General features: G+C 38.6%; 1 protein-coding gene across 1 annotated transcript in view; it reads right to left on the bottom strand.

Annotated features, from left to right (window-relative positions):
* Nucleotides 1-13,504, bottom strand: part of CORIN (corin, serine peptidase) — a 112,183-nt gene that overhangs the window by 77,156 nt on the left and 21,523 nt on the right. The window lies entirely within an intron of this gene.

The raw sequence follows: 13,504 nt of genomic DNA, 5'->3' as shown, positions 1-13,504 counted from the left end.
AGGACCTTGTGGCCTTGATGGTTACAGCAATGGTTAAAACATATCACCCTTCAGCCAAAAGATTTCACTGTATTAACTCCTGTTTTGTCTTTCACAGCTGTCATTTATTTTATTTTATTTTATTTATAATTAAAATAAAATTTCTGTGTAATTTCTCTCACTTTATTTCTCTGGGTTTTACTTCCTCTTAGACAATTTAGTGTAAAACTTGCCTGGGCACAGCTGAGTGCTCAGCCATGAGGGCAGCAGTGCTGGGAGATCCAAATCCTGCACAGGGCACTGAGTGAGGAAAATACAAGTGTGAGAAATAATCCTGTAACTGAGGTGAGAGAAGAGGGGGGAAAGGAGCTTCAGGCACCACAGCAGAAATTTCCAGAGCAGGTGGCCATGTCCTGAAGGAACTGCAGCTTGTGATGGACCAGTGCTGAAAAAGGCTTATCCTAAGGAACTGCAACCCATCCAGAGGGCCCACACAGGATCTGCTCTGGAAGGACTGCAGACCATGCAGAGATCCAAACTGATGCAGGGCAAATTGTGAGGAGGAAGCAGCAGCAGAGTGGAGCTCACATGGACTGATCAGAATTCCATTCCCCATCCTCCTGTGCTACTCACAGCAGGGAGGAGGTAAAGGAGTTGGAAAGGAAGGAGAGAAGCTGAGCCTGTGAAAGAAGGACAGGATGAGAGAAATCGTTTTAATCCTTATGGTTTTTTCTCACCATCCAGTTCTGGTTTTAATTGGCAATATAGTCAAATAATTTTTCCCACGTCTGTTTGGCACATTGATAAGTGATCTCTCTGCCTCCCATTTAACCTAAGGCATTTTACATCTTGTCTCCTGCCTCCCACTGTCCTGTGGAGGGGAAGGAGTGAGAGAGAAATTGGGCGGATATCTGGCAGCCCATAAAGAGCAATCCACCATAGTCTAATAAAAAATGCCCTTTCTTTCCAAATTCAAGTAGTATGAACATATAATTGAGAACACTTTTTGAGACACAAATGAGAACTGAAACAATTCTACAAAGTTAGTTTCACCTCATGCATTGCTGTACCATCTCTTTAAATACTTCACTTAGCTAGCCTAGACCCCACTTTGCCATGTCAGATTTGGATAATTTTTATGTGCTTCTCACTGCATGGAGGTGGCCATGGCAGGGAAGCTAAACTCCATGCCAATCAAGCATAACTTAGAGACATCAGATCAAGAGTGGTGGAAAAAGTTTAGTGATGTGAGTGGGGAGAGGAAGCCTGAGAGAAGGGAAAATTATAGGTCATCTTTCTGTATGGAAAGCTAGACAGAAGCAAGGAAAAGACAATGACACATCAAAGATGCATTAACAGATTAAGATTATTTGGATAATTCCCACTACAGGAGAAAGTTCTCCTGGGTCTCTGTGTCAGGCTATATTGACTATATAAGAGTAAAACTCAGAGGAAAACTTTATATGGACAGAAACTCAAGATTAAGCTTCAATTTTTTCAAGCCTGATAAACATCTCTGTATCATTTGTATTATTTCTCCCAGTCTAAAACTCTCAGTTCCTCTAAAAAGCACTCTGTTGGTTAATCTGCAGCTGCTGGTGTCAGGACATATTTTGAGTCACAGTTAAAAGTCAATGAAGAAACATCACAGAGAGTTTGGCCATAGTACTCAAAATACACCAGTCAATATAAGTCACAATTCTCTTCATACTTTCAATTTGGATGCAGCTCACTTGGCTTTGTTTTTAAATCAGATAGTTAAATATCTTTCTTTTAATTTTTTTTCTGTTTTCCTTTAATATTTCAAGACTTCTAAAAATGCTTATCTTTTAGACAGCTGTCCTGAATTTGCCATTGTAAATAGTGAGACAATAAAAGCATTTCATTTCTTTGACAATTTCAAGCTCTTCAGTGTCTGAATGATTCTTCCCATCTATTGGAGACCCCTGCTGTCTCCTCCCAGAGACTTTCTTATTCTGGACACAGTAGAAATTACTGTTTATACAGTATAACCTCCCATGTCATTATATTTCCTTCTATATTCCATCTTAACCTTCTTTTCACTTTCTGTATTGCAATGTCAACTTCATCCTATAATTTCTACAGCCATGTATAGTTAATACAGCTCTTATTTTCAGATAGAGCTTTTATATCCCTATTTGTATACTTTCTCTTTGAACCAAGATCTCAAACATGATCTAACAATTATGACATAGAACAAGTGTATATTATTTTCAATCATGAGTGTAATTTGCTTTTCTGCACACCCCACCTTGCTTGTGATTCTTTGTTATTTTCTACTACTTGGATTTCATCAAACTTTTCTGCACATAATGGCTTATTGTTTAGATAAGATTTTTGAAAATTATTTACACAAGAATTTTAAAATACTTATGAGGCGGTAAGCTATTCAGATACATATAATTTCAGCCTATTTTAAAATTTATAGTGACTGGGGTTGCTTTTTTTTTTTTTATTAATTTCTTAGTTTTAAAGAACCATTACTCTTTTATGTCACTTGACCCTCAGTTCCATTTTTTTTCCATCGTGGAATGCTGAAACACTTAGAACACAAATCCTGCAAATGTGCCTTTATCTAAATAACAAATTAAACACTTGTTTAATTCATCTAAATCAATCACACGTGTTTTATATGCAGTTAAAATTACAGATGTTAACAAAAACATTACAAATACAAAGACTGTTTTTAACTTTATTTTCCTACCTATTTTGAAACACTATTTTGAATATTTGAGACTGCCATACCAAGATTTAACATCTTTTATTGTATATCCAAAATGAGACATCCAGTTCTAAAAGGCATCTATCTCACTAGAAGTACACTATTTTAGTAAGCATTAGTTGGATGCCTTGAATCAGAGGTCAGAGGTTTGTGAAAAGTTGCATAACCTCTCTGTCAGGCTATGGGTAATTAAAGGAATTCTTAAATTTGCACTATTCTCAAGATCCTGATAGAAGAAACTGCTTAAAACTCATATCCTTGCATGTAGGGATAAAAGTTAGCTCTACACTACATGGACAATTTTTTTTCAGCATTTCAGAGCACCAGCAGACCCTATTCAAATCAACAGGGGAGGTACATGCCAAAAGATTTCTTAAAAGCTTTAACTTAGGCTTATTTTGAATTTCAATCTTGAGACTAGATGCTACTGAGAGCATCTTTTAAGCATGTGGTGAAGTGCTGTCTGAATAGGAATGAAATCAGCATATGCTCAAGTGTTGTTCTAAATAGTTCCCTTTTTAAATATGTCACTCTCTTGACGTCTGTATTTGTGTGATTTAATGTGAACCAAGACACATTGTCACCATAACACTGATAAAAAATTTGCTACAGAGACATCTGTCAACGGAGAAGGTTCCAAATTCCTTGCAACAAGGAAAGTGGACTGAAATAAATTGAAGCAACACAATGAATGAGGAAGAGCTGAATGTCTACTCATCTGTGGTTCCTGCTAGGATTCTCTTCAATTGCAAATATTCCTTCTGTATTTATTCAGGTACATTTGCACAAAATCCAAACAGTATTTTAAACTTCCACTCAAACTGACGCTTAAAAAGGAATGTCATGTACAAAATACATGTCAACTGCCACTGATTAGCTCAAAACTACTTCTAGAATAATAGACACAATTCACTTCTGCAACTCTATTAAATAAGTATTGAATGATAACTGCATAGGAGTAATTCCAATAATAATGATACCTTGAACAAAAAAGAAGTAGTTGGTAAGAAGCTTATAACATACAAATCACATGGTTCAAAAGCATTTTTTTCTTAAGGTTTCTTTACTGATGTACATCAGGCAACATATTTGACTTTCTTACGACTAAAGCACAGGTCCTCTTACAGAACTAAATCATTCCTTTATGATATATTCACTTTCTAAAAAATAGCATTAAAAGCTATAGTTTCAAGATTAAAATTAATCACTAATTTTTAAACATAGCAACTTACTGAAAAGTAAATTATTCTACAGCTATCTTTCTCTAAACTGATTCCAACTACTACCACACAGTTATTTGCCAAAAGAAATCAAGAGACCAGTGTTTGCTTTGTTGCCGTCTCCCATATATATCTGCTCTCTGTTAAAAAAACAAAAGCCACTAAAATGAAGGGGGTTGCTTTAGCACTATCAAAATTTGTAACATCCACATAGAAAAACAAACCCACTAGTGACAGAATACCACTTCCATGACATTTCTCATTTCCTTTGTAACTGACAAACTATTTAGTTGTACCATGGAAATATAGAGCTCATACCTAAAAGCATCCATTAAGCACTGACAAAGTGAAGGAAAAGACAAACTAGCTCCATACTCTGGTGTAAAAGCACAATATTACAAACAACTGTCAACTGCAAGGTCTTCATTTCTAACACCCCCTCTTGATGAGATCAAAATATCCTTGAAGAGTTGACCAGTACTTACTTCTCTTTCAAGAGGGCTACCAGAGCAAAACTTTTGGTAAATACTGTGTCTGAAGATAACACAAAAGCAAAAGTGTGTGCAAACAACAATACCACCATTACCAAAATGTAAAAATGATGAAGGGATGGAAAACAATGTTAAAAGAAGCCCCTACATTAGCTGTGGAAAATAAGCATTTCTCATTTGCTAGAACAGAGATTTTATACAGTATGCTGAAAAATGGAAACATGAATTAAGAAGCACTTAAGTGAAAGCACTAGTAGCTGTTATTTGAGGTGACAATGAGCATAAATGATCCTGCAGACTTTGGGAAATTATCAGAAACAATTTACACATGAAATATGTCATGTCTTGATCCCTAAAGAAAGGCTTAAAAGGAGTGCATTTATACAGCTTTAATACAGCACAAAGACATAATCTGAAGACAAGCAGTTATAAATTTGTTACATTTATATGTGGGTATAGACATTTGACAAATTGTCTCCTGAGGGCTCAGTAGCAACGATGCCAGCCTAAAGATATAAGTAAGGCATTTCTCAGCTAAGTTTCTAACAGAAGATCATGACTTTTCTTAATTCAACTAACACAGTCAGAAAAATATTTCACAAGACAATTGAGTTGATGCAATGGTGCAATACTGCTTCCTTTCAGCCATGTGTGCTTGCCATTTTCTTTGAAACAACTTCTGTGCCAAACCACCCAAGAGCTAACTTAGCCAGTGTTAAGAGCTGAGTCAACTGACTGAGCAAACAAATGCCACAAAAAGCATGCAGCACTGTTTGGTTCAGAGCAAAGGGAATGGGGACACCTTCTCAGTAACACCAACCTTCAAATGAAGCCCATCTGACTCATAATAGTTTATGTAGGGAAGAGGAAAACAAACTTTTGAACAGCAAATCCCATTCATGGATCTGAAACACGTCAGGCACAAGGACTAGCTGAGAACAACTGCTCTGCATTTAGTTTCATTCAGCTAATGAATTATACAATTTGAAAGGAACGAGTGATTGTCAACTCCCCCTTGGGCTCCACAGGTACCAAAGGGAGAGGTGGTAATGCTACTGACCACCTGCAGTTGAGAGAAAAACAATTCATTATCTCCCAGGTCACAGAGAGGGGATTAGCCATGAGGGGAATACAGCCCATATTTTAGATCAGAGGTGAAGTGTTATCATAACTATTTTTTAAGGCAATCTATACCAGCTGCTTTAGAGTGGAACACCACACCCTGTCTGCCCCAGACACATCTTGCTCAGAGCGAGTCTTAAATTCTAACTCAGCTATTCTTTTGACCAAAGAATATTGCAAAAGGCTGGACACTTCATCAAGTCACCTCATTTTTTGGAACACTTCTCTCAGCAAGTTGCTTCCAGATGCTGCTCTTCTTGGCTGAAGCACATACTTCTTTAATCCCTTGGGCAGGCACAGCTGAGAGCAGGTAAGCTCAAGACCCAAAGCTGAGGCTGAACATTTACCCCCCTGCAAGCAGGCCTGTGTTCCAGGTCTGGTATTTTGATTAGTCATTTCCTAATTACAGAATTCTTTAGTGAAATTGGAGACATATTTTCAAGATCCTACCATTAACCAAAAGGCACATATTGAAATTAATTTTACAATTAGATCTATCATTAGAGGCTATTTTCCATGATACATTAAGTTGGACAGGATTTTGCTATTCTCCTGAAACATGTGCATGACTTTACCCCTCTTGATAGGCCTTTTTTTTAAAAAGGGGATAAAAAATGGTAGCCTCCACTGGAACCAGGCAGGCATCCAGATGTTTTTGGTTGAGGTTTTTTGTGGGTTTTTCAAACAAACATGCTTTCAATAAGTGAAAACAAATGCTAGCTTGATTGACAACATTTAATTATGCACCAATACTGTTATGTTCAAAACAAAACAAAAAAACACAGTGCTTTGTAAAAGACTTAAAATAGTTTAGGTTATGAATAGGTCAGCATAGAAATAGACTGCACCTGAGCTGTCCATTTCTCTCTGGTTAATTACCTTTCTAGGGTAGCCACTCTTCTGATCTATTTAATAAGAAATTAGGCTTCTTTTTCCCAAGTACATTTCACAGTCTCTCATAATCATGTAACACAGCCAGAGCCCCGACAAATACTCACCTCAGTTTCAGATAAAACCAACACAGCAAACCCCTCCCCACAAAATCTGTCTAAAACCTAAGAGCAGAATACAGCACCTCACTTAAAATGCAAAGCACTGCAAGTACACACAAGACATGCCTTTCAACTGCAGCTTCCCATGTGGAAGCTCACAAGGGAAGTTTGAGATCTGGGTGCTGATCTTCAAAGCCCCAGTTAACTACAGCTGATCAGTTTTAACAAATTAATTTTTTCCCTATGGAAAATTCCCACAACTATATTTTTCAGAGGTATGTATGTGCTTGTATCTTTATAGTCATTGTCTGTAAAAGATCATTTGTGTTAGCCAGAAATATTACAGCCTAGATGTTCTGAATTTGATTGCCCATTTGGCAAAATATGTGTTGCAGGACATGAGACACAACTTCCTTGACTATTTCTTTATCTGACTGCTACTGACTCTCCTGTTTACAGCACAGGAATTTTCTTCTAAGAATTGCATTTTTAAAATGCTCAGTGATGGTCTAATTCTTTTTCTACCACTAGAGTCTGAATGCTTCTGTTCACAGACAAGCCTACATTGTTGCAGTTATTCTTTAATGTTCCACTTACACTATGTTTTTGTTGTGTGAACAAAGAATTCTGACAAACCTTCTCAGCCTGAGCACTTAGAGGTCAAAACCAACCCTATATTTTAGTGTGTAAAAGGAAAATGTTTCAGAGTTTAATACGATTAAGTTTCTTACAGCTGTATGTCAGCTCAGGTTGCATTTAAATCTTAGGAACATGATGCATGCAAGTTGCTTGTGCAAACTGAGATTTTTAAATCCTTGTACTTCACCTGCTTTTTGCACAATGGAAAGTCCATTTAGTCTTTTTAAATAAATCTACTACTTTGGAAACAAAGTGATCAACCACAATATAGAACAGAAAAAGATATATTAACATCATCTTTTTTGTTGAAATAGCCACACAAATACTTGAACATATATAATACTCAACACTGAGTCTACTCCAACTTGTATAAGTAATTAAACACAAATTGAGCTAAAAGACAAAATTATTTATTAGATCACTGCTGGAAATACTTGGGATTAGGGAGACTCAAGATAATGGACTGACTTGGGATGCAGTTACCAGATACCTTAGCTTCAGCAGAAAAAAAATGTCTTCAGTATGAGCAGCACAAGGCAGAGATAGAGATGCAATTTCTTGTTTCTGCACCACGTGTGACATATTGTGGTTTTCATATTGCTCTTTCCTACCAAACAGAAAGGTGAGTTGGACCCTCTCTGTAGGAGTAGTGGCAGAACACAAAATTCTGTGTAGTAGAATTCTAGTAGTGGCAGAACCCCAAATACATAATAAGAAATGCTGGGTAGCGACATTTATTTTATGTATAAATTGAACGTAGTTAATTGATAAAAGAATTAGGGTAACATCTAGGCTGAGTGGAGGATTGCAAAGACACTAAGCCGCTCAGTTTATGTTAGGAAGGTGAAAAGACCCAAAGTTCCTCTGCACTTAGAGTAAAAGATACAAGCAAGCAAACGAAAACCCTGTGCTTTTTGAAACTCTGATACAGTGACTCGCTTTTACGAGAACACTTTTCTCCTTCATTCTTTAAAGCAATCGGGGAGTGTTCCCCTTCCTCCACACTTGTGCAAGTGACCGTGTTTCATTCCCCGGGAGTGTCCACTGCCTCACTCCTGCCCCGCTCTGGCTCTGCTCCTGCCCATTCCAGGGCCCACTTCTGCCCCGCTCCAGCCCCATTCCAGGGCCCACTTCTGCCCCGCTCCAGCCCCATTCCAGGGCCCACTTCTGCCCCGCTCCAGCCCCATTCCAGGGCCCACTTCTGCCCCGCTCCAGCCCCGTTCCAAGCTCCACTTTCTGCCCCACTCCAGCCCCGCTCCAGCCCCGCTCCAGCCCCTTTCCAAGCTCCACTTTCTGCCCCACTCCAGCCCCGCTCCAGCCCCGTTCCAAGCTCCACTTTCTGCCCCACTCCAGCCCCGCTCCAGCCGCGCGGGGTCGCGGCGCCCTCTGGCGGCGGCGCGGGGGCAGGAGCGGCGCCGCGACTGCCGGGCCGTGCTGAGGGACGCGGCCCTGCTGAGGGTAACGGGCCGAGCTGAGGGTGCCGGGCCCTGCCGAGGGTACCGGGCCCTGCCGAGGGTACCGTGCCGAGCTGAGAGTACCGTGCCGAGCTGAGGGTGCCGGGCCCTGCTGAGGGTACCGGGCCCTGCTGAGGGTACCGAGCTGAGGGACCTGCCCGGCCCTCCCAGCCCCTCACGGCCCCTCACGGGGGTCATGGCTCAAGATCAAGCTCGGCCACGTTACTTTTCACTTCAGGATCTGACCACCGGTGTAGTTCTCTGCTGGAACTGTTTTTGTGAAGTGGAAGAGGCATTACTAGACTGTCTGCTAGGGGAGATCTATTAGAGACTTGGCCCCAGAAAAATGGATATTAAATAAACATATGCAAATGCACCAGTTAGTGGAAGAAACGAAATCAGATACTAATACTTCCTGTCCCAGTGTATATTTCATTCACCTACATCAGCCCTCGCTCTCTCTCCTTCTGTCCCCCCAAATCATCAGTATTACAAAACACAGAGTCTGCTTCATTTCAATCAAGTTTCCCACTTCACTGCCTAAGTCTGCTTTTATTTCAAAGATAAAAAAGTACCAATAAATTGTATTACTATTTCCTTGGGAAACTGTGCTTTATTTTCTACAATAGTTGCCAGTTAATATGTGGTCTTTTTTTCTGTTAAGCATTGATTGACACATGAACAGAGTATTATTGCGCATACTTCTAAATTCTGTGAATAAACACCACTGAACCTATTGATTCACCTAAGACTCCCATCCTGATGCTTTTGCTATCAGAAAACTCTCCAGTGAGCTGTCCTCATGACATAGGACCATGGCCCATGCCTCCAGAAAACATTTAGATATGAAGTCACACAACCTCAAAGCCCTCAATAGGAAAAACACATTCCTTCACTTGCTTTCCAACAGAGAGGCAACACAGGATACATTTAACTCAGAAGCTGACCTTTGGTAAGGGCCAGCATTATATATTCAAGACAGATTCTAATAATATTGGGCAAATATAAGGAACAACCACCTAGGACTGTAACAACAACTGGCAACAAAAATTCTTGAACTTTCTCAAGGCAGAAGTTGCCAGTGGACTAGTGTTTCTGCAAGTCCCAAAAGACCAACCCTCCACAAAGTTCTCCAAGCATTTCCATACTTTCTGGTTTTCCCATCATCCTGCGGCAGTAAATTCCATGAGGTCTCCTTTTTTTTTTTTAGCTTACTGCCTGATAGGCCAAAAGAAAAAAAAGGCAACTCCTTATATAATGAAAAACAATGAGTAACTGTTCTATTTCACCTAAATATATATAGACAGTCAAAACAATCTGAATATCCACCCCAACAACTTACTCAAAGGCCAGCTCTTTTCAAGAAGGAAAACAGTGTCTTCCTTCTCTTTAGTGCCTCCCCACATCTAACACTGCAACTTGCCACATTTCCATGTCTCTACTGGTCTGGTTGACTGTTATTTGCCTTTTCCAGTTATACTGTAATCTTTCTGAAGTTATATACTGATGAAGCAAGATTTTCCCTTTTGTTCTTTGCTCATGATGAGGGCTTTCATGGAGACAGAATGGTGAATGCAGCAAACCATCAGGTCCTTATTTTGGTGGCAATACTAGCTGAAAGTCCAGCATTTGATAGAGTTTGCATTGTTTCTCAATCTGCAGCATTCTTTCACATCTATTTTATCAGTCACTGTCCCCTCTGTGAAACCTTTATGTGATTCCCAGCTATTCATTTCAGGCAGCTAAATCTATATTAGCAGAAATGTTATTACTTGATTATTTTCTGTTTTCCCTGATCAGAAAGCACTGCCTGTCTGTAAGACTCCATCAGCAGCCTTCTTCACTCTGGAGCCCAGCCATTCATTCTTATTTTTCCTTCTGTCGTTTAACAAACACATAGAAGAGTGTCTGTAAGACTTCTTGGTGAAGATTCTTGTTAACAGCATTTCGAAAAGCCAAATATTTTGTATTAACCAGCATTTTCACTGTCTCCTTCAAAGAACTTTCTAATAAAATTGTGAGGCATTACTTCTCCTTGTAAAATGGAATTAAAGACTTCATTTCTTCTTTATAGTATCATTCATTCCTATTTACCCACTTATCTATTCTTTGCTAGAATTTCTGCCAAAGAACTTCCTTCTGCCTCAAGGAGTTCTTAAATAATTGATGTCATATGTGCCAGATTTCATTCCCTTCCAGTTAGTAACTCAGCAACATCTTACATGTGTTAAAGTCTTGATTGAATACCATATGGCCACAATATTTATAATTTCTCTTACTAATGTCTTTTGTTGAAGCTGTGGTCCACCAGTAAAGCAAACCCAGCACTAGCAATACTAGTATCAGACCAAAAACTTAACAGCCACATGAATGCCAGTCCAAATGTGTTCACAGAATTTTGTCTGGTTGGCTTTGAACTAGCAGTGTCTATGTCATATGACATATCATTTATCTTTTCTTGTACTGCATAAAATCAGCATAAAGACCAAGTTATACATACTCACTAAATGAACAGAAATGTATTCACCTCCCCACATTTGACCCAGATGAAACTTGTACTGAGGGATGATGTGCTAGTGTGCATTGATGATGACGGAACATCAGCCTCACACTTCATTTAGAGGTTAGTTTCTATATAAGATATGCTTCAAAAACTCAAACCTCTGTTTTACATGGGTTCAGAAGTGTTTATGTCAATTCATGGGAGGAGGAATGAACACTCATCAGGACTCACTGCAGATCACTGAAATCTGCTAGCACACAGTGTTCAAGGGTCTCGGCATGCCAGCCCTAGTTTATTCTTCTTCAGGCACGTGCTAATGCACAGTCGGATTCAGACACTAAGCAACAGAGAAATAATTTGATTACTACCACCAATCCGATGAGGTCTTTATGTTTTACTTGTCCCAAAAAAAAACATTTTTACTCCAACAGAATATTCCAGTTTCACTGTTCCAAAGCTCATTTGTATCCCATCTCCCAGTTTATCTCATTGTCCTTCACATCAGAATACATAAGAACTTCCTGTGAACATCAGACCATATTCTGTGTTACCTTAGGGTTCTCTCTGTGAAGCAAGCTTAGTGCAAAAAAAGAGATCAAAGAGACTAAAGACGAGTATAAGGAGCTCATTTGCAAAGGCCAGCGCAAGAAAGGAAGTGAGTAGCAGACAGTGCTAGAAATCCCCTGCTTTCTAGTGCCTTGGAGAACCATGGGATTATTATGAGATCAAATTCTTCTGGATACTTAAAATATGTTTGTTTTTTTTTAAAATCTACACACAGAATTAAGACAATGTCCCAATGAATACAGATAAATGAAACATTTGAAACTGGAATCAAAGACTGTGAGGTTATTGATTAGTAACATACTATCTCCATATGTTTTTGTTTTGTTTTTGAGAAAAGTATCTCAGTTTGGGATGGGATTTTGTTGTGGGGTTGGTTTTTTTTTTAAGAAATCTGTGGTATTTCAAATTTGTCTTTGAAAACCTTTTGTCCTTTTCTCTTTATACAGAAAATACTACACAACAGAATTCCAAGTAGTGACGTCTACTGAGTATACTCGCAGTCATACCAGTGTTGGAATGAACTGCACTTACCAGAATAGAACACATACTTGGAAAGTGCTAAAAGTGCCTCTCTGTATAAAACTAAAAAGATTAGAATTCCAGACCCAAGGCTGTCCTGAGTCACTGTAGTGCTGTCCTGCATTAACACTATAGTAGGGAAAAATATCACATGTCGTACACACACATCTGCATATTACATACACAAGTTATATGCATCTCAAAAGAGTTCATTCCAACATGTAAAGGCAAAAGGGCTTTACACTGTTTCATCTATATTTCCTGGAATTTCAGGTATCTGAAATATGATGATGAAAATATAGTGTATCACATTATGCTTTCTTGTTGTAGCTTGCTACAGTGATAATTTGCCAAGTTGCCAAAAGAAGTAAATGAATGATCCACTAATAGGCTTCAAATGTGCATTTATATACATTTATTCTGAGTTTGGAGTACAGGGAGAGAAAAAGAGAGAAATCTACATAAGACAAATCAATTAGCAAATAGAACCTGCAAGAAGCCTGCACCATTCAAATGGCCTATGAAATCACTAGAGTCTAGGGGAGAAGAAAATGCTGATAAATCAGTGATTTACATTACATTTTCTCTATGACCTTATGAATAAGTTTTGCTTTGTCCTCTGGTGGGATTAAGAACAAAGGAATGATATGCAGCTCCAGAGAAATTGACTAATTTCAATATGGTACCCTTGTGTTTCAGCAATTAGCGAAGCAGTATCAGGGAATCCTTTACTACCACTGACATAATGAATCAATAACACTCATTATGACATTAATAAAATGCACCTACCTTCACAGTCAAACAGAAAGCAAAGTCCTGATAACAGTTAATTGAATCACTCTAAAATGCCAATGGAACTTTATTGCTACACAGAAAAACTGCTTCAAATTAAAGAAGAATTTATCTATTAAGACAGAAAGAGTTGTAACTAAAATTACATCCCAAGATCAGGAATGTAATTGCCACACACATAGTTTTAAAGAAACATGGAATATACAATCTACAGACTTAATAAGTGCAGTAATTCATTTCCAGCCTTGGTAAGCTTGATTATCACCAATTGAAGAATGTATTGTAAATTTTCCTCCTAAGAGAATTTATGGCATCTTCCTTAACAGGTTGAATAAATATTCCAATGAGAAACAAGCTGATTGCAACATAGAAAGTACACAACAAAATAAATTATCAAAGGGACATATTCCTTAGACCTCATGGAAACACACTGGGGAGCATGCCAATAGTATGCTCTGAAGTTTTTGGGTCAGAACTATGGAG

The sequence above is a fragment of the Oenanthe melanoleuca genome, chromosome 4, assembly GCF_029582105.1.
Source record: "Oenanthe melanoleuca isolate GR-GAL-2019-014 chromosome 4, OMel1.0, whole genome shotgun sequence".
Lineage (NCBI taxonomy): Eukaryota > Metazoa > Chordata > Aves > Passeriformes > Muscicapidae > Oenanthe > Oenanthe melanoleuca.
This window is presented reverse-complemented; position numbering and strand designations above follow the sequence as displayed.